At 38.5% G+C, this 20,314-nt stretch overlaps 1 pseudogene; it reads left to right on the forward strand.

The window, feature by feature from the left end:
• The first annotated feature begins 10,179 nt into the window (after window positions 1–10,179).
• Window positions 10,180–13,025, forward strand: LOC122483079 (annotated as a pseudogene).
• The last annotated feature ends 7,289 nt before the right edge of the window (window positions 13,026–20,314 follow it).

Below are 20,314 nucleotides of genomic sequence, written 5' to 3' on the forward strand. Positions count from 1 at the left end.
GAAAACCAGGAATAAGTAATGTCCCAGAAGCCAAAAAGAAGGAAGATCTTGAGGGAACCAAATGCTATTGTGAATTTTAAATGAAAACAGAAGCATCCATTGGTCAACCTCACAAGAATGGTCAGTGAAGAGCATGCAAAGAGAATCCAGATTGGAGTCAACCCAGGAGGGAGTGGTGAGAGAAGCAGCAGAGACAACAAATAAAGCAACTAATTTGAAGACACTTTCCTGGGACGGGAGCCGAAAAATAAGGCAGTAGATGAAAGGGTATAGAATGTGAAGTCAAGAAGATGGGAAATACTGGAGCATGGTTATGTTGTCATGGGAATGATCCAATGGACAAAGAGATTGGGGAAGCATGAAAAGAAAGGGGAAACCAGAAGGTAGAAGACTCTAGGTGGATCCAGAACACAGTGGGAAGAACTGGCCTTTGATAGGTGGAAGGATACACCTTGCATGTTAACAGAGGAGGCAACAGGGGCAAGTGCTGGTCTTTGGGGAGAGGTGTAGAAAGACAAGTAAATCCCCACTGCTGTTATTCATATTTACTAATGAAATCTGAAGTGAGGTCATCTGCTTAGCAGAAAGGAAGGCCAGGGATATAGGAGGTCTGAGGAAAGAGAAAGTCATTTTAAGGAGTGGGAAGCTAGAAAAAGTAAGATAGGTGAGCGGTAGTGAATGCCCACTTGCAGTTAGAGATGAAATTAAAGTGCATCCGGTGAGCTCAGTTGCGTGATATTCTCTTGCAGCACTCAACTCCTCTAGTCCTGGCACAGTTAGGTTCATCCTTGGGCACTGCAGTTGTGGGTATTTGCAAGGAGGTACATATTTTGATGGACCATGGAGTCTAAGCAGTATAGCACCCACTGCTGTGGCTGGTACACAGTGGACAATTATGAACTAATGAAGAATGTACATTTCCCCTTACATGGCTTTCACAATTCATTTATATATCCTCAAAAAAGTGGGAAAATTTAAGTCTTGTGAGTGGAGAGAGTTCCCTGGCAGGGACCCAAATTCTAGAAATTCTTGAGTCTTGTCCTATAGTCATGTATTTATTCTTCACTTTCCTTTCCTCATTATGGTATTTGATGTACATATATATCAAATACACACACACATACACACATACACTTACACAAGACACAAGGATTTTCTTTATTTTTGTGAGGTCTTTGCCTTAAACATTTCCCTTGAGGAATGTGGAGTCTAAGGTGGGGGGTCACATATACAATAAGTTACTTGTCAAAGTCAAAATAGAAGAATGTGAAGAGTACTGGGAAGCATAATGGAAGGAGCAATTTAGTTTTTTTCTGGTAAATGGGGATGTCTTTACAGAGGAATTGACATACGAGCTCAGACTTAAAAGACAAAAGTTTCATTTAAGCCTTAACTGTTCAATAGAAAACGCACTTAACAAGAATAGGAAGAACGTATAATAAGAGCTAACACTGAGTGTTTACTATGTATCAGGAACTAAGCACTTTATATACCATTTAGCCATTTAATCTATAAATAGGTTCTATTTTGATTCCTATTTTTCTGATAAAGGTTAGAGGGATTGATTACTCTGCTATTAAGAAGCCCAAATGGGACTTGAACCAGGTCTTAGTAGTGCTGAAGCCCAGGGAGGGGAAACAGCATTAGCAAAACCCTGGGGAAGGTGAAAGCGCGTGAGATGGCCTTGTAAAGAAGAGCAGACCGGGCAGGGGCAGAGTGAGGAGAGAATAAAAGACTATGGTACAGGTGAGGATAGGAAGAACAATGGAAGATGAGCCAGGAAAAGTAGGCGGTGCCCGGTTTCTAGTCCTCAACTATGAGTGAGTTCTACTTATCTATTGCTGTACAGCCCACTTCCCCAAACGTAGTGGCATAAAACAATCATTTTATTATAGTCACAGATTTGGCAGGTCTGGAATCCAGAGAGAACACAGTGGGATGGCTTGTGTCTGCTCCATAACGTCTGGGGCCTCTGCTAGGAATACTCAAAGCTGAGGGCTGGAAATATATGAAGGCTCACTTACTCACATGTCTGGTTGTTGATGTGAGCTGTCGGCTGAGAGCTTAACCAAGGTTGTTGGCTGGGGTTGTTGCAACACCTTCCATGACCTCTCCATGTGGCTACATTGGCTTCCTCACAACATGGTGGCTGAGTTCTAAGCACCATTGCCCCAAGAGAACGAGAGCAGTAGTACATGGCATTTTGCTCCACTGATGGAGGCGGTCCAAAGGCCCACCCAGGTTCAAGGAGAGAAGACACAGACTGCACCACTCAGTGGAAGGAGTGTCCAAGAACTTGTGACATGCTTTAAAATTACCACAGAGTCAGTAAATGAGGTCATTAAATAGAGATCTTTAATTTTATGAAAAGCTAGTCTGATCCCACCAAGGTGATGTCTATTGCTATATAACTTTTTTTATGTATAATGTATGGAAGAGTGCACACTGTTCTTCCAAAGTCCCTCCTGAACCTTTCTTTTTCTCATTTTCTTTTTTTCTCCTTTCCCCTTTCTGTAGTCTGCCATACTTCCCTCATTTACAACTTTACATGAGAAGAGACACATTTAAAAGAGTCCTATGGGAGTACCTTGAAGATTTTTAGAGAAAAATAGCTACAAAATTCTAACAAAAAATAATGAAATAACATATAACAGGAGAATTTTATGTTGGAGAGGATTATCTTCCCAATACCTCAGCAGTTGGCTGAATCTTTTGGACTAAAATTATGTATATTTTTAATTGCACACAGTGTTATTTCAAAATTGGGACAGTTTTTAAAATGACATATTCACATTGCTCCCTGGAACCTCCTGAGGTAGGTGAACAGCTAACCCTTCCAAGACAGATGGATACTTATGACCAATATTTAATCTTAATTGCAAGCCAGGTTTATGTGTGACAAGTTCCTGGCTTAGAAGCAATGCTTACTGTGACACAACTTTGCTGAGCTAAATGGTTACAGAGAATAGAGAATAAACAGCTGCATTATTGTGAGCCAGCATTTAAATCATGCCTAAGAACACCCCTGATTAGATGCTTCTATGCATCTTCAATTGTGCCTACAAATGCTTCTTTAAAGTGTAACTCAATAATAGTTCAATAGTTCAATTACATTCCAACGTTCTTTATTAATTCATTTATTCCACAAATTTTGTGGCCTAACTACCATGACCAAGTCTTGAGCTAGTTACTGAATGCGATCAACAAACTATAGATCAAGAACTGTGCCATTTTTAGAGAGATTCCCCCTTCAATGATTACTCTTTACTGGAGAAAATACCTTGGCTTTGCATAAAATTTCTCTCTAGAAGCTGAAGGCATAAGTGCATGAAAAACAAAGAATAATATCTGGTTCTAGCAAGAGCTCAATGCATGTTTAACTGCTTTTATTATTAAGCCTTAAATGCGCACTAAAATTCTCCCCAGTTCCCATATCCATTCTCACTATACTTCTTGAATAAGGTCAGAGATTAGCAACAATTGCAAAAAAAAAAAAAAATGTTGTGGTAGAAATGAATTGGCAACTTCCATTTCTAGCATGAACTAGAAACTAGTCTCCCTTTGAAAGTAAGTCTCCTTTTGAAGACAACTAGAAAAACTGGACACAAATTTTTGTTTGTAGGCATCAGATAGCTAGGAAAGAGGCAAGGAAAGAGGTCAAGATTCAAGGGAAGACAAAAACCAGAGAGGCACAGAGGCTGTTTTCTCCTGGTAGTGTCTGCTGATTCAGGAAGAGACAACTGAGAGGCTTCTAAGCTGAGCAGTGTTTTTGACAGCCTCACAAGACCAGGAATACAAAACTGAAGACAACAATTCTTCCAAGACCTGATAAGGAAGGTCTTGATAATCCACCATGTTTTGATTAGGTCTCCAAAGGACTACTTCTTATGAACTGGAAGTAGACTGACTTACAGATATTTTGAAGCCTAAATTCAACTAATGTCTGAAATTCGATTAGAGTGTTCAGAGATTACTGGGACCCTGGTTTCCTGCCCAAAGCTAGTCTAAATTCTTTCTGGAGAAATACAGTCATTTTCTGAGGCCCTAAATTATTGCTACAATGTTTAACCTACATATATATCCTGTAATTCAAATTAATCAGGCATGTGAGGAGACAAAAAAAAACGTGAAAGAAAACCAATGTGCAGTTGAATCACACCCACAAGGGCTTCAAATAATAAGCTGTGAGACACAGACTTTAAAATAGCTATGATATATTCAAAATAGATAAAAGATTGAGAATTTGTGCAGAGAACTTATAAACTATAAAACTAAAAAATTAAGAACTCAATAGACAGATTATATATCTGATTGCAGAAAACTGAAGAGAGAGTTAATGAACTAGAAGATAGGTTAGAAGAAAATATCCGTATTAGAGTGTAGAGAGATAAATGAACAGAAAATTCCTAAGTGAGCATAAAAGACATAGAAGATAGATCAAGAAAGTACAACATACATGTAACCAGAGTCTCAGATGGAAAGAACAAATGTGTCAGATGGACTATCTGAAAAAACAGTTGGTAAAGTTTTTCCAAAATAGACGACCTTTCAAAAGAAACAATGGAAGCTAGAAGAAAATGGAATGATATTTTCCAATGCTGGTTGAAAATATCTGCCAATCCTCAAGTCGAAACTAACAAAATATCTTTTTGGAATACAAATGTTAAATGAAGACCTTTACTTAAGAGAAAAGTGAGAGGGGCACCTGAGTGGATCAGTTGGTTTAAGCATCTGACTTCGGTTCAGGTCATGATCTCGCAGTGTGTGAGTTCAAGCCTCGCGTCGGGTTCTGTGCTGACAGCTCAGAGCCTGGAGCCTGCTTTGGATTCTGTGTCTCCCTCTCTCTCTGCTCCTCCCCCACTCACACTCTGTCTCAGTCTCTGTCTCTCTCTCAAAAATAAAAATAAAACGTGTAAAAAAAAAGACAAAGGTGAGAGAATTAATAACCTCTGGTCCGTTGCAGTAAGAAATACTAAAAGGCATTTGTCACACACACACACACACACACACAAAATGATTCCAGAAAGAAGGCTGTAGATCACAAGAGGAATAAAAACCAATAAAATTGGAGTTATGTCAGAAAAACAGAAGACTTGGAAGCTCCGTGATTTTGTTTCTCCACAAACCACAAAAAAAAAAAAAGCTATTTGAATAAACTTTGTAGGAGCTTTGAAAACAATTAAACCAAGCATGCCTAATCAAGAAAAAAATCTTCAAAACTATAGGAAAGCACTGTGGTACTTTTGTGGTATCTTTGTCCTACCACCTCCCTGATGCAATGATGACAGTCTGGGTTTTCAGCACTCAGAAACCTAGTTCACCATCTTGAACCAAAGGGAGCAGAACAAACCTTACCTGAAAATTATTATGTATTCAGTTCTGATATGACTGACACACTCCTTTCTGTCTTATATACTTTGGACTGTGGTTGGAGAAACTGGTGAGCCCTGCTAGTAAAGGTTATAAAGGGACTTTAAGCCCACAGACACCCCTCCCCACCCTGCCCATCCCCAACCCCAGCCTGGGCAAGCGATTCTAGGTGGAGACATACAATACAGCATCGAAAGCCCTGAGAACAAACTGAGGTGAGACCCTGGAAAATGAGGACATTCAAAAGCAACCATATATACGGAGGAATTTAGAAGTCACCTGTATGCCCAGAAAAATCCGTTCTCAGAAAAGTCTTGACAAGACTTTAAATTTTCACCATAGGCTGATCCCTCGGCTCAGAGCAAGTATAGCTCATCTGTAAAAACTGCCTCAGTACAGATCCAGTCTTCAAAGAGTGGGAAACATGGCTGTTGTCTCCCTGTCGATCTCTCTATCTCTGTCTCTGTCTCTTCTTATTTCTCTCTCTGAGTGTGTGTGTATTTGTGTGTGTATATGTGTGTGTTGTTTATTTGTTGGTACCTGGCTTTCAAGGGAACCTCCATCAAAACATTAGCCAAACATGAATTTTAAAAACAGAGACTTAAATGAACTCATCCTTCCAAAAATAGTCTGTAAAAGTCTCAAAACAAATAAGCTATTATAGCTTTCAACAATTACAAAACAACAAAATAGAATGTGAATCCTGGGGAAGTAAACAGTGAATCCTGGGAAAGGGAATCTGAAACACCATTTCCAGAGTTACCAGATTATAATAATCAAATATCCAATTTTCAACAACAAAAATTCACAAGGCACACAAAGAAACAGAGAAATATGACTCATTCAAAGGAATAAAAAAAATTGACAGAAACCATCCCCATGGAAGCCCAGACATCAGGCTTCCCAAACAAAGACTTTAAAACATCTGTTTTAAATATGCTCAAAGGCCCAGGGGAAAAAACGGACAAAGAACTAAAGGAAATCAGGAAAACAATATATGAACAAAATGAGAATATCAACAAAGAGATAGAAAATATAAAAAGGAACCAAACAGAAATTCTAGAGCTGAATAGTACAATAGCTGATATTTAAAAAAAAATTCACTACAGGGGTTCAACAGCGGATATGAATCAATAGAAGAAAACAGAAAACTTGAATTTAGAACAACTGAGACTCTTATGATGAGCAGAAAGAAAAAAAGAATGAAGAAAAATGAACAGGGCTTAAGGGACTTGTGAGGCAACATCAGTGTACCAACGTATGTATGATGAGAGTCCCAGAAAAAGAAGAAAGGAAGGAGAAGAAAGATTTTTTGAAGAAAAACCTTGGGACAAAACTCCCCTAATATGATAAAAGATATGAACTTACAAACCCAACAATCTCAACAAACTCCAAGTAAGAGAAACACAAATATGCCACCCTGAAACACATTATAATCAAACTTTTGAGATCAAAGACAAAGAGAGAATCTTGAAAGCAGAGAGAAACAACACATCACATATAAGGAATCCTCAGTAAGATTATCAACCAATTTTTCTTCAGAAACCTTGAAGGCCAGAAGGTGGTAGGAATATATTAAGGGTATGTGCTGAAAGGAAAAAAAAACATGTCAGCCAAGAATTCTATATCTGCGAAACCGTCCTTCAAAAATGAGGGAGGAAGTAGGGTGGTTGAGTGTCTGACTTAGGCTCAGGTCATGATCCAGCTCATGGTTCAAGAGCTCAAGCCCCATGTCAGGCTAGCTGCTGTCAGCACAAAGCCTGCTTCGGATCCTCTGTCTCCCTCTCTCTCTTCCCCCCGCCCCCACTTGTGGTCACTCTCTCTAAAATAAACAATTTAAGAAAATGAGGGAGGAAGTAACACATTCCCAGATAAACAAAAGCTGAGAGAGTTCATTACTACCAGATCTGGCCTAAAAGAAATGCTAAGGGGAGTTCTTCGGTATGAAATGAAATACTGTAACTTGAAGCTGTATGAATATATAAATTCATGGGCAGATATAAAAGTTAGCATTATTGTTATCTTAGTTTGTAACTTCAATTTTCATTTTGTACAAGATTTGAAAGACAAATGCATAAAATAATTATAATTCTATGTTAATTAATACACAGTATATAGAGATGTCATTTGTGACACTGATAACATCAAATGGGGAGGAAGAGCTATAAAAGAATACAGCCTTTGTATGCAATTAAAGTTGAGTATCAGTTTAAAATAGATTGTTATAACTTTAAGATGTTATATGTAAGCCCACAGTAACCACAAAGCAAATATCTATAGAATATACACAAAAGGACATGATAAGGGAATCAAAACATGTTGCTACAAAAAAAAAATCAACTAAACACAAAAGAAAGCAGTAATGGAGGAAATGACGGACAAAAATTCAAAAGGCATATAGAAAACAAAGAATATCATGGCGAACTTAAGTCCTTTCTTGTCAGGAAGTACTTTAAATATAAGTGGACTAAACTCCCCAAGAAAAGGACATAGTTTGGAAGAATGGATAAAAAAAAAAAAACAAAGCAGAATTCAAGGACAGTCTCTAAAGAGACTCTCTTTATATCTAAAGACACACTTAGGTTGAAAGTGAAATGATGGAAAAAGGTATTCTGAGCAAATAGTCAAAAAGAGAGCAGGGGTGGCTAGACTAATATCAGACAAAGTAGACTTTCAGTCAAAAACTGTTATAAGGGACAAGGGCATTATATATTGAGAAAAGGGTCAATTCACCAAGAAGATATAACAATTATAAATAAGCACAAGACAACAGAGTTCCCAAACACATGAATCAAATATTGACAGCATTGAAGGGAGAAACAGATAGCTCTACAAGAATACCAGGAGACCTTAATACCCTAGTGTCAAGACTGAACAAACAGAAAAGCAGTAAGGAAACTGTCTCCATCCATTTGGGCTGGTATAACAGAGTACCATAGACTGGATGGCTTATAAACAATAGAAATTTATTTCTCACAGTTCTAAAGGCTGAAAGTTCAAGATCAAGGTACTGACAGATTTAGTGTCTGGGGAGCATGCTTCTTGGCCATCTTCTCACAACATCCAAGGTAGAAAGAGAAGGGAGCTCTCTGAGGTTTCTTTTATAAGGATACTAATCCCATTCTTGAGGACTCCAACCTCATGACCTAATCACATCCCTAAGGCCCCACCTCCTAATACCATCACATTGGGATTAGGACTTCAATATATGAATTTGAGGGGGTCATAAATATTCTATTGCAGAAACAGAGGACTTAACACTGTGGACCTAATAGACATATAAAGAATATTCCACCCAACAATATCAGAATACACAATTTTCTCAAGCACACATGGAACATTCTCCAGGTTAGATCAATTGTTAGGCCATAAAACAATTTTTAATAAATTTTAAAAGACTGAAATTGTACAAAGTAATCTTTCCTTATCATAATGGAATGAAATGAAACCAATGACAGAAGGAAAATTTACAAATATGTAGAAATTAAACAACACACTGACACAATCAAATGGGTCAAGGAAGAAGTGACAAGGTAAATCAGAAAATATGTTGAGATAAATTAAAATGAAAATACAACAGACAAAAAATTGAAGTGTAGTCAAATAGTGCCAAGAAGAAAACATATAGCTGTAGATGCTTCCATTAAAAAGATTCCAAATCACCAACCTAACTTTATACCTTAGAGAACTAGAGAAAGAAGAATAAACTATACCTAAATCTATTAGATGGAAGGAAATGATAAAGATTAGAGCAAAGATAAATAAAAGAGAGTATCAAAAAATAATAGAGAAAATCAAGTGAAAGCAAGAGTTGTTTCTTGGAAAAGATTGACAACTTTGACAAACCTTTAGCTAGTTTGGTGAAGAAAAAAATGAGTGAAGGCTCAAAAAACTAAATTCAGAAATGAAAGTGGGGATATTTATACTGATTTTACAGAACTAAGAAGGATTATAAAAGAGTATGAGAAACTATGGTATGGCAACAGTGGATAGCCTGGGTAGAATGAACAAACTCATAGAAACAACAGCCTACAAAGACTAAACCTTCATTAAAGAAATAGAAAATCTGTATAGGCTTCTAACTAGCAAGGGGTGGAATCGGCAATCAAAAACCTGACAGCAAAGAAAAGTCCAGACAAAATAGTCTTTAAGGTAATAAGCATTACTAGAAATAAGTGGGATATTTCACAGTGAGGAAGTTTAACTTACCAGCAAGAGAATCCATTTTAAACTGGTTATTTATCCTACAACATGTTGTCAAAAGACCCAGATCAAAAATGTTCAGAACTACAAGGAAAAACAAATTCATCCATAGTCATAGTCGGAAATTTAACATACCTCTGTGGCAACTGATGAAACAAGCAATGAATCTGCTTTAACAATTGTTACAAAAATCAATTTCTAACAAAAAGTCAATAAGAATACAAGTGTGAGTAACACAATTAACAAGCTTGATCTAATTGCTTATGTAGAACACCGAACTCCACAACTGTTGTATAGCATATTTTCAGGCCCTCAAAAAAATTTCTCTCACATTTATCACATGCTTAGCCACAAAGCAAAGCTTGATAATTTCCAAAAGATTGAAATCCTGTGACATGTGTTCTCTGACCACAGTTTCATTGGACTAGAAATTGATTTAAATATCCCTTAAACATCTCCATACGTTTAGAAGTTAAGAAATATACTTCTAAATAACACAGAGGTCAAAAGAAGAAATCACAAGGGTAACGGACTGCCTATCTGTGTCCCACCAAAATTCATATGTTGAAATCCTAACCGCCAAAAGAATGGTATTAGGTGGGCCTTTGGGAGGTTTGGGAGGTAAAGTTTAAATGAGGTCTTGAGGCCGGAGACCACATGATAGGATTAATTTACTAACAAGAAGATAAAGAGACTACCTTTTGTGGGAGCGAAGTGGTAGCTGGGCTGCTCCTGGAACTGTCGCCGCTTCGGGTCCTCTGTCAGGCTTCCTAGCAGTGGCCTAACGGAAAACTAAGAAAAGATGTCTGAATGTATTCGGGGAACCAAAGATGAGAATGACAAGCCCATTGAAACACCATCAGAAGACGATGGGACAGTGCCGCTGTCCACAATTACAGCCCAGTTTCTGGGGGCCTGTGGATTGAGCTGGAGGAGTCCAGTGTCTCAGTGTATGAGAGGTGTCTGGCTGGTACAAGGAATTCTGCATGCCCCCGAAGCTGGCTGGGGAAATCTGGTATAGGTTGTCAACGATCACAAACTATCTTTTTGTCAACAGAAGAAAAATGGATGAGACGGATGCTTCTTCACCAGTGAAAGTGAAAAGAGCTGTCCAGAAAACATCGGATTTAATAGTGTTGGGTCTCCCGTGGAAAATGACTGAACAGGATCTAAGAGAATATTTTAGTACCTTTGGAGAGGTTCTGATGGTTCAGGTCAAGAAAGATCTTAAAAACTGGTCATTCAGAGGGGTTTGGTTTTGTTCGTTTTACGGAATACGAAACCCAGGTGAAGGTAATGTCGCGGCGACATATGATAGACGCACCACGGTGGGACCGTAAACTTCCTAATTCTAAGCAAAGCCCAGATGAGCCTTTGAGAGGCAGGGAGGTGTCTGTTGGGCGCTGTACGGAGGACGTGACCGCCGATGAGCGGCGGCAGGTTTTTTTTTGCCAGTACGGAGAAGTGGCAGACGTCTTCATTCCCAAACGTTCAGGGCGTTTGCCTTTGTTACATTTGCAGGTGATCAGGTGGCCCAGTCTCTTTGTGGAGAGGACTTGATCATTAAAGGAATCAGCGTCCATATAGCCAATGCTGAACCTAAGCACAATAGCAATAGACAGAAAGAAGTGGAAGATTTGGTGGTAATCCAGGTGGCTTTGGGAATCGGGGTGGATTTGGTAACAGCAGAGGGGGTGGAGCTGGTGTGGGAAACAATCAAGGTGGTAATACGGGTGGGGGGATGAACTTTGGCGCTTTTAGCATTAATCGGCAATGATGGCAGCTGCCCAGGGGGCACTGCAGAGCAGCTGGGGCATGGTGGGCATGTTAGCCAGTCAGCAGAACCAGTCAGGCCCATCGGGTAATAACCAAAGCCAAGGCAACATGCAGAGGGAGCCAAATCAGGCCTTTGGTTCTGGAAATAACTCCTATAGTGGTTCTGATTCAGGTGCGGCGACTGGTTGGGGATCCGCATCAGATGCAGGGTCAGGCAGCGGTTTTAATGGAGGCTTTGGCTCCAGCACGGATTCTAAATCTTCTGGCTGGGGAATGTAGACGGTGGGGTTGGTATAGACTGGTGGGAATTCAGATTTTTCTAAACACGTGGTAAGTATGTTGTAAAATACATACGTACCGAGAATTTTCAGAATTGGTCTGTTCAGTGTGGAGTATATTCAGCAGTATTTTTGACATTTTTCTTTAGAAAAAGAGGACAAGCTAAAGGAATTTTGTAAGTTTTGTTACATAAAGGGTTGAAATATTGAGTGTTTGAAAGTGAACTGCTGTTTGCCTGATTGGTAAAAAACCCAACACACTACAATTGATATCAAAAGGTTTCTCCTGGAATATTTTATCCCTGGACTTGTCAAGTGAATTCTTTGCACGTTCAAAATAGAAACCATTGATTAGAACTACACTGTTTTCTCCTTGTTTTAATTTGAACCCCACCATAGGAATTTTTTTCCATAGGAAAATCTCCTCTTTTGGAGATCATGGTGTCACAGTGTTTGGTTCTTTCGTTTTCATTTTTGTTTTTTGTTAACATTTGTCTCCCTTCATGTGCAAAAGTACAATACGAAGGCTTCATTTAATCTCTGTAGTTCAGCTCATTTCAAATGTTTATGGAAGAAGCAACTTCATTGAACGTAGTGCTGTAAATATTCTGCCATACGAATACTTCCGTCTACAGGCTCTCTCGTTCAAGACTTCGTCATCACGCTGCACAGGCTGCGTCTTTGATGGCGGGTGTCCCATTTTTATCCACTACTCTTTATTTCATGGAGTCGTATCAACGCTATGAACGCAAGGCTGTGATATGGAACCAGAAGGCTGTTTGAACTTTTGAAACTTTGTGTGGGATTGATGGTGGTGCCGAGGCATGAGAGGCTAGCGTGAGCGAGAAAAGGAGAGAGCGCGTGCAGAGACTTGGTGGTGCATAATGGATATTTTTTAACTTGGCGAGATGTGACTCTCAATCCTGTGGCTTTGGTGTGAGAGTGTGCAGAGAGCAGCAATAGCAGATAACGTATGAATGTGTTTCGCATTCAAAGGACATCCACATCTGTTGGAAGACTTTAAGTGAGTTTTGTTCTTAGATAACCCCGTTAGTTGGATGTGTTAAGTGAAACGATACTTGTATTTCCCCTCCCCTTTTGTCAACTGCTGTGAATGCTGTATGGTGTGTGTTCTCTTCTGTTCCTGATCTGTAAGTGTGGTCCTGTGAACGGAAGCTGGTGGGTTGAGAAGATGGACTGAGCTTGTGGTGTGCTTTGCAGGAGTACTGGGAAGCAGAGTTCACCAGTGAGCTTGGGGTGTCGCCAAGAAGGGTGGAAGTTCTAATGTCTGTCAGCTACCCATAAGAATGCTGTTTGATGCAGTTCTGTGTCCTGTGCTTGGATGCTTTTTATAAGAGTTGTCAACGTTGGAAATTCTTATATAAAACTGATTTAAATTAACAAAAGAGTGTGAGTGTACAAAAGAGTAAAAAATTGCAAAAGAGTGTAAATTAACAAAAGATAAAGAGACTATAGTTTGCTCTCTGTCATGAGGATACAGGGAAGGAAGATATCTATAAGCCAGGACGTGAGTCCTTACCAAACACCAATCTACTAGTGCCTTGATCTCTTGACTTCTTAGCCTCCAGAGCTGCAAGAAATAAATGTTTGTTGTTTACGCCCCTCAGTGCATGGTATTTTGTTACAGCAGCTTGAAGTGACTGAGACCACAAGTGAAATGTGAACTCGGTGGGAAAAAAAAATACAACGTATCAAATTTTATGGGATGCAGTAAAATAGTGCTTAGTGGGAAATTTATAGCATTGAACGCCTGTATTAGACAAAGAAGTAAGAGGTAAAATCAGTCATCCAAGCTTCCACCATAGGAAACTAGAAAAAAGAAGTACAAATCAAATCCAAACTAAGCAAAAGAAAAAAACAAATTAAAACAGAAATCAATGCAATTATTGAAAACAGAGAATTAATAGAGAAAATCAATAAAATCAAAAGATGTTTCTTTTAAAAGATCAATATAACTGATAAGCCCTTAACCAGTCTATCTAAATAGAAAAGAAAGGCAAAACAAATTACAATGATCAAAAATGAAAGAGAGGGCATCACTATGGACCCCATGGCATGAAAAGGATAATAAGAGAATGCAATGAACAACCCTACACCCAGAAATGTGATGACCCAGATGAAATGGACCAATTCAGTGAGACACAATTTGTCAAAACTCTTATAGGAAGAAAGAGTCTGAACAGCCCTATGTCTAAAAAAGAGACTGATTCAAGAATTCATAAACTTTCGGGGCACCTGTGTGGCTCAGCTGGATGAGCATCCGACTTTGGCTGAGGTCATGATCTCCAGGTTTGAGAGTTCAGGCCCCACGTGGCTCTGTGTTGACAGCTCAGAGCCTGGAGCCCGCTTTGGATTCTGTGCCCCCCTTTCTCTCTGCTCCTCCCCTGCTCACACTCTCTCTCTCCTTCAAAAATAAATAAACATTAAAAAAAAAAGAATTAATAAACTTTCAAAACATAAAACACCAGGCCCAGAATTCACTAGTTAATTCTACCAAACATTTAAGGAAGAAATTATATAAATCCTCTATAATCTTTTCCAGAAGATAGAAGCAAGAGTACTTCCTAGTCTATGAGGCCAGGATTACCCTAATACCAAAACTGAACAATGAGATTACAAAACAAGCAAACTAAAGACCAATATCTCTCATGAACATAGATGCAAAAATCCTCAAAAAAAAAAAAAAATCACAATAAATTGAATCCAACAATGTATAAAAATAATTCTACACCATGACCACTAGGGGTTTATTCCAAGTAGGCAGGGCTGGCTCACTATTCAAAAATCAATTAAGGTAATGCACGCTACCAATAGACCAAAGAAATGAGGAAATATTTAAAACTGAATGATAACAAAAATGCTATATATCAGAACTAGGAGACACAACTAAAGCTCTACTTAGAGGCAGAAATGTAGTTCCAAATGTATATTTTAGAAAAGAAGAAAGTTTGGGGCGCCTGGGTGGCTCAATCGGTTAAGCATCTGACTTCAGCTCAGGTCATGATCTCACAGCTTGTGGGTTCGAGCCCCACATTGGGCTCTGTATTGACAGCTCAGAGCCTGGAGCCTGCTTCGGATTCTGTGTCCCTCTCTTGCTCTGCCCCTCCCTCACTCATGCTCTCTCTCTCTCTCTCTCTCCCACTCTCTCAAGAATGAATAAACATTAAAAAAAATAAAAAAAAGAAGAAAGTTAGAAAAAGTATTGTAAATTATATTTAATAAGAAAGAGCAGAAGGAAGGAAGCAATAAGTAGAAAATAATGAAACAAGAAAAAATAAAATAGATTTCACAGAACTGATCATTGATTCTTTCAGAAGACCAACAAAATTTGGAGACTAATAAAGGAAAAAAACATGGAGTAATTAACCAGTATCTAAAATAAAAATGAAAAAATGAACTATTGGGACCTCATCAACATAAAAATCTTCTGCACAGCGAAGGAAATAATCAGCAAAACTAAAAGGCAACTGACAGAATGGGAGAAGATATTTGCAAATGACATATCAGATAAAGGGTTAGTATGCAAAATCTATAAAGTACTTGTCAAACTCAACACCCGAAAAACAAATAATCCAGTGAAGAAATGGGCAAAAGACATGAATAGACACTTCTCCAAAGAAGACATCCAGATGGCCAAACGACACATGAAAAAATGCTCAACATCACTCAGCATCAGGGAAATAGAAATCAAAACCACAATGAGATACCACCTCACACCTGTCAGAATGAGTAAAATTAAGAACTCAGGAAACAAGAGAAGTTGGCAAGGATGTGGAGAAAGAGGATCTCTTTTGTACTGCTGGTGGGAATGCAAACTGGTGCAGCCACTCTGGAAAACAGTATGGAGGTTCCTCAAAAAATTAAAAATAGAACTACCCTATGACCCAGCAATTGCACTACTAGGTATTTATCCAAGGGATACAGGTGTGCTGTTTCAAAGGGACACATGGACCCCAATGTTTCTAACAGCACTATCAACAATAGCCAAAGTATGGAAAGAGCCCAAATGTCCATTGATGGATGAATGGAGAAAGAAGATGTGGTATGTATGTATGTATATATATATATATATATGTGTGTGTGTGTGTGTGTGTGTGTATACACACACACACACACACACACACACACCAGAGTATTACTTGGCAACCAAAAAGAATGAAATCCTGCCATTTGCAACTATGTGGATGGAACTGAAGGTATTATGCTAAGTGAAATTAGTCAGAGAAAGACAAATATCATATGACTTCACTCATATGAGGACTTTAAGAGACAAAGCAGATGAACATAAGGGCAGGGAAGCAAAAATAATATAAAAACAGGGAGGGGACAAAACACAAGAGACTCTTTAAATATGGAGAACAAACAGAGGGTTACTGGAGGGGTTGTGGGAGCAGGGATGGGCTAAATCGGTAGGGGGCATTGGGGAATCTACTCCTGAAATCATTGTTGCACTAGATGCTAACTAACTGGTATGTAAATAAAAAAAATAAATTAAATAAAAATGAGTTATCACTGCAGACACTGCAGCTCTGATAAATATAATAGGATATATTATAAACATCTCTATACTAATACACTTGAAAATTTATATGGAGTGGACAAATTCCTAGAAAAATACAACTTACTGAAACTGATACAAGAAGAAATAGGAAAACTTGAATAGTGCTATAATTAAAAAATAAATTGACAAAAAAAGAGAAAGAAATTGAATCTATAATTTAACACGTTCCATATAGAAAAACATCTAGGTCAAACAGCTTTGTTGGAGAACTTTAACAATCAGCTAAGGAGTTAATAATGCTAATATTACACAAGATTTTCCAGAGAATAAAAAAAAGAGAATAACTTTCAATTAATCTTATGAGACCAATAAGAAAAAGACCAATTCAATAGAAAAAAGGACCCAGACTCTTCATGAAAGAGAATATCAATTTGCCAATAAACAGAGAAAAAGAGACTCAACCTCTTTGTCATTAAGGAACCACAAATTAATCCAAAATAAGATACCATTAGAGAATCATCAGAATGGCTAAAATTAAAAAGGCTTCCAGTACCAACTTTGATGAAGATGTGGAACAACTGTAACTTTCTTTTCTTTTCTTTTTTATTTTTTTTTTAACATTTATTTATTTTTGAGGGAGAGAGAGAGAGAGAGAGAGAGCATGAGCAGGGGAGGGGGAGAGAGAGAGGGAGACACAGAATCCGAAGCAGGCTCCAGGCTCTGAGGTGTCAGCACAGAGCCTGACGCGGGGCTGGAACTCACAAACCGTGAGATCACGACCTGAGCCAAAGTCGGACACTCTACCGACTGAGCCACCCAGGCACCCCCCCCTTTTTTTTTTAATGTTTATCTATTTTTGAGAGAGAGAAAGACACACACACAGAGTGTGAGCAGGGCAGGAGCAGAGAGAGAGGGAGACACAGAATCCCATGCAAGCTCCAGGCTCTGAGCTGTCAGCACAGAGCCTGATGTGGGGCTCGAACTCGGGAGCTGTGAGATCATGAGCTGAGCCAAAGTCAGAGGCCCAACTGACTGAGCCACCCAGGCACCCCAACAATTGTCTAACTTTCATAACACTGTTTGTCAGGAAGGTAACCTGGCACAACCACTTTGGAATACTGTTTGTTAGTATTACCTAGAGCTGCACTGGCCAGTGTAGCAGTTCATAACCACATTAGCTATTGGACACTTGAAATGTGGCTGGTCCAATTGCTATAAATGTAAAATACACATTGAACTTTGAAGATTTAATATGTAAAAAACAATGTAAAATATCTGATTAATAACTTTCATACTGAGGACATGCTGAAATGATAATATTTTGGATGTGCTGGATTAATAAAAGGCACGCTTAATATTAATTTAACTTTTGAAAAACCTTTTTAATGTGGCTACTAGAAAATTCTAAATTACATATATGACTTGACTTGTACTATATTTCTAGGATGGTGCTGATCTACAGCTAAGATTCATTCATTTTTTATTTCTGGGTATATTCCCAACAGAGATGTGTATATACACGCAGTGAAAGTGAAGCACAAGAATGTTTATAGCAGCATTATGCGCAATAACTAAAAACCGGAAATAACCCAAATGCCCTTCAACAGTGGAATGGATAAATAAATAAGGGGTAATTACAATAATGAAATACTATTTAGCAACAAAAATCAGTAAACTATAAGTGTATTCAACCACCTGGATGACTCTCACAGTGTGAAATATTAAATCGTCTCATTTGATTCCATGTATAAAGTTTAAATGGGAAATTAAGCTACCGTATTAGAAGTCGGGATACTAGTTTGGGGAGAATACCAGCGGTAGTGACTGGGAGGAGGCTTTGGGAAACTGGCAAAGTTCTGTGACTTGGTAGGGTGGTGTTATGTGGGTTTTTGCTTTGTGATAATTCATTGTGCTGTACATTTATGTACATTCGTATGTGCAGTAATCTGTATGTTGTTATCCCTTCATAATAAAAGAAAAAACTGGGGCGCCTGGGTGGCGCAGTCGGTTAAGCGTCCGACTTCAGCCAGGTCATGATCTCGCGGTCCGTGTGTTCGAGCCCCGCATCAGGCTCTGGGCTGATGGCTCAGAGCCTGGAGCCTGTTTCCGATTCTGTGTCTCCCTCTCTCTCTGCCCCTCCCCCGTTCATGCTCTGTCTCTCTCTGTCCCAAAATAAATAAAAAATAAATAAAAAATAAATAAATAAATAAATAAAAGAAAAGAAAAAACTAAGAGGGGTTAGTGAGGCTCATATCAATTTGTTGCAAATATTTTTAATAAATGCAAGGCCTCTTTGAAAATAAAGGTCTTCATGACTGATCCATTTATGTAAATTGCAGAAAAGCAAATTAAGAGTTGTTTTTTGAAGACCATATTTTGCCCAGTAAGGAAATCTGGATACTTTCTAAATAAATCGTTCTAGGTATGACTCTCTAGTTTAAAATAAAAATATCTCTGCCCTTTGCTTGGTCAGGAAGCTTGGCATGACAGTCCATTTCCTGACAGATATGTCAATAGTGTTGACAAAAATAAAATAAAGAATCTCAGAATTGCAGAATTTAAGGGGACATTGAAGCCTAACCTTTTTTTCTGAGTTGTGATTTCTTTGTGAAATCGATGGAATCGAGGGCACTTCCTCTTGAAAATGCATATGTGTACAATACAGGTATATATATAATATTTTACACATAATTTCAGTTGGCTCACCATGGTAGTTTGTCCAGTCCAGGTTATTTGGTAGATAAAGCTCTAAAGCAGAAAGAGATCAAGTGACATGGCTGGTTAGTGGAAAAAACCAGTACGAATATTGCAGACACTTAATTTCCAAACCAGTCATTATTCTTTCAAGTAAAGCAGTTTCCTTCTCCTGTGTACCCATATATGTATTATATGTAATATATATGTATGTAATATATATATATATGTTGTATATAACGTTGCATATAATAGATATATATGTATTATATGTAATATATATATAACATATATATGTTGTTCTCATATGATTCTCATATATGATTGAATTCTCATGTAATTCTGTCCTTATCCCTTTGCTTACTTGAGAGATGCTTTCACCTAAGAAGATGACTCCCCTTTTTAAAATAATATCCTAGGGACGCCTGGGTGGCGCAGTCGGTAAAGCGTCCGACTTCAGCCAGGTCACAATCTCGTGGTCCGTGAGTTCGAGCCCCGCGTCAGGCTCTGGGCTGATGGCTCGGAGCCTGGAGCCTATTTCAGATTCTGTGTCTCCCTCTCTCTCTGCCCCTCCCCCGTTCATGCTCTGTCTCTCTCTGTCCCAAAAATAAATTAAAAACAAATCCTATAAATTGTTCTCTATCACTGTATTTGAGGCTATGCATTGTCTTCCCGACCACACTACAGGAACCATGCCTTATCTGTCTTTGTTTTCCCCAAACCACCTAGCTAAGTGCAAGAAATATATCCATTATAAAACCAATGTGTGTTGCATTGAAAGGACATGCAAATATATGACCGAAACTTCATGATAGAATGATATCCTGTAATTACAGTGTTATTAGGAGCTTAGATTCTGGTGTCAGACTGACCTAAATATGAATTCAGCCTCTGCTATTTACTAGCTCTATGTTTTGGGTGTATTACTTGACCTGGGTCTCACTTGGTAAATCCGATGGTACCAAACTGAATTTATACGATCATTGTGAGGATTAAGGAGATAATCTACGTGAAATCTCTTGAGCAGTATCTGGTACATAGATTTTAGTTAGCTGTGATTGTTGTTATGACATACTCAACCCTTGAATTAAAGACTCAGTTGGAGCACAACAGATTTAGATTCTTAGAATTATACTGGTCAACCAGTCTACCCAATCCTGGAATTATTCACAGATGGTTCTAACAGATTCTGCTTTTGCTTAATACATTCCAGCGGCAGGGAACTCATTAGAACCAACTGAAGCAGCTCCAATTCTTCCAAAGTTCTTCCTTACTATTAGGTTGAGTCATATGAAATTGCTATTTCTGGGTCAAAACAATTAAATTATCAACAATGTATTTAAAAAGACCAGAAATTTGTCTTTCTATCCTTGCCTCTTGCTTTGACATCTTCTCTCTCCTTCTACAGGACAATCCTTTAGAGACAATGGAGAGTCAATGGGGAACAAGACAGACCTAGCTCCTGCCTTCA

This window comes from Prionailurus bengalensis, chromosome D1 (genome assembly GCF_016509475.1).
Source record: "Prionailurus bengalensis isolate Pbe53 chromosome D1, Fcat_Pben_1.1_paternal_pri, whole genome shotgun sequence".
NCBI lineage: Eukaryota > Metazoa > Chordata > Mammalia > Carnivora > Felidae > Prionailurus > Prionailurus bengalensis.